This window comes from Penaeus japonicus, unplaced genomic scaffold (assembly GCF_977035675.1).
Source record: "Penaeus japonicus unplaced genomic scaffold, GWHDUDI00000001_assembly GWHDUDI00000004, whole genome shotgun sequence".
NCBI lineage: Eukaryota > Metazoa > Arthropoda > Malacostraca > Decapoda > Penaeidae > Penaeus > Penaeus japonicus.
In genome coordinates, this window is record NW_028234406.1 from 10,809,029 (window position 1) to 10,811,528 (window position 2,500).

A 2,500-nucleotide genomic window follows, 5' to 3' on the forward strand; every position below is an offset into this window, starting at 1 on the left:
GTATGTGTGTATGTATGTAAGTGTATGTGTGTGTGTAAGTGTGTGCGCGTACATGTGTGAATGTGTGGGTGTGAGTGGGTGTGTGTGGGTGTGTGTGGGTGTGAGTGGGTGTGTGTGGGTGTGAGTGGGTGTGTGTGGGTGTGAGTGGATGTGTGTACATGTGTGAGAGTGTGGGTGTGAGTGGATATGTGATGTGAGTATGTGGGTGTGAGTGTGTGGGCGTGAGTGGGTGTGTGTGCATGTGTGAGTGTGAGCGAGTGTGTGTTTATCTAGTTGCACATGGACAAAAAAAAATATACTAGGAAAGTGTCTCCCTATGATAATCACTCAACAATGGTTTGGGAAATTACAAAACAATAAAACACAGCCGTAATTTTATCATCCTTTTGATTGCCAAATCTTAACCCTGTTTTATACCCATAATTTTCCCCGACATACTTCTATCCCTTCCCTACTATTGGGACTATCCTAACATAACTGTTAGCTATACACAAATGGTATTACACAAATCAAAATCACTATACATCAGGGTTATTACTGATATCTGATATGTTTTTCCTTATATATAAAATAACAAAGTTGATTTATCTCCTCTTTCAGCCTCCCCACACAAATCCTCAAAAACACGAACCCACTATAGGTCTGTCCTTATGATCCCCCCCACCTTCTGCCAAGAGAGAGCTACACCCCCATGTGGACCTCCCCTATTCAGGGCACTTCGTGATACTTATGATGCGTAATTAGTTCTGTAGATGAAAATGCCTTCACATTGCGCCACGATGACAGCAACTGAGTCTTCGTCTCATATATTCCTCAGGATAGGAAACTACGACCGATAATGATGCGACCACTCAATAAAGGGCACTCTATAATTATACTGTAAACAATGGGGAATGTTGCGCCATCTATCAAAAGAACACAACAGCGAATGCAGGTAATTTCCAGTCCACAGCTTGTTGCTAACTGTAAATACGTAAACACAGCCATGTTTAAATTTCAGGGCGAGGATGGTGGTCTTTCGGGGTATTTTGCACAAGGTATGTTGCACGAAGTGCCCTAAAATGGGTGGGTTCAGGGGGGGACGAAGCGCCCCCTTGGCTAGGGCTTAATTCAAAACTAGGCAAAGTTAGATAGGTAATTGGGTTAAGATTTTGCAAGCGAAATATGCCCCGAAGTAGGACGAGGTAGCACGAAGTGCCTTAAAAAAAGAGACCCAGATTGTGGGGTCCAGAGGTGGAATCACACATTATTTCCACTATATATGAACAGTAGAGGCTGAGAGGAATCCATTAATACCATTTTTATAGTATTTCGTAACATTTTACCCCGCAATTTCCCTGATCTACTTCATGCCCTCCCCTACTATTGGGACCCAGATTGTGGGCTCCAGGGGTGGAAGCGCTCATTAATTTCACTATATATGATTAGTAGAGGTTGAGAGGAATCCATCGATACCACTTTTGTGGTATTTCGTAACGCGGCGTTATTCGGAAAATTTATCCAAACTAATTTATTCATGATTTACCATGCTGCACTAAGCAATCAAAACATAATTCTGGCTTATTTTGTACTAAGACGCAGAGTCTGTAAGCCCTAAAATACAATCAAAATGCTTTTCTTTTGCACTATGTTCACTGTCAGCTGTAATGCTGTTGCAACAGACATCTGTCAAGGACTGCTGAAATAAGGTCAGGGCCACTCGCATTTATATCAGTAAATAAATATCAATATAGAACGTAAAAAAGTCAGAAGAAATGCGACAGAAAAATCATTAAAAGAATTTTGAAAATTGCTTTCACTTAATTATGTACAACACAAACTGGTAATTATTCTATAGATGACAGACTGATATAATTGATTACTCATCTGAATAAAGATGACGATGCTGCTGTTTGTGGACTAAATTAAATTGGATAATCATATTTTCATGCTTTCATTACTATGTTCTTATAGGTGAGCTCATTGTTTAATACTCATTTATGTAGTTGCATTATATTACTATTTATGGTAATACTATTTTTCTTGATATTGATGATATATTGATAAGTATAATTACCAGTGTGGAATTTTTGCCAAAGTTTAGGGAGGGAAAAACAAAACTGGTCTGTGCAATATGCCAGGATTAACAAATGTGTACTTCAAAATCCTAGAATTTTCTGGAAGTTTTAATCAAGACTCTACAATTCCTCTGAAGAACAATGCTAATGTTAGGAGCACTTTATTGCATGCAAATACTTTTGTTTTAAGTTTATTTACACAGAATGCCTTACCCTTATCTACCAGACATAAGCTTTTCAACCAAGTATGTAATAAGCAACTGAAAACAATAAATCTCAGGATCGCACATATCATACTTTCCAATCAGACATACAATAAGAACTTCATAGGGTGAGATCAATGCAAGAACAGATTAAAATTGGCCCGGATGTATCTCTTTTTGCAAATGTGCAAAACTGAAATGCATCTACATGCAACTATGCACGCAACACACATACATTCA

The 2,500-nt window shown here is 38.7% G+C and overlaps 1 protein-coding gene across 1 annotated transcript in view; it reads right to left on the reverse strand.

The window, feature by feature from the left end:
• Window positions 1-2,500, reverse strand: part of P32 (complement C1q binding protein P32) — an 11,022-nt gene that overhangs the window by 7,790 nt on the left and 732 nt on the right. The gene's annotated exons all lie outside the window — the stretch shown is intronic.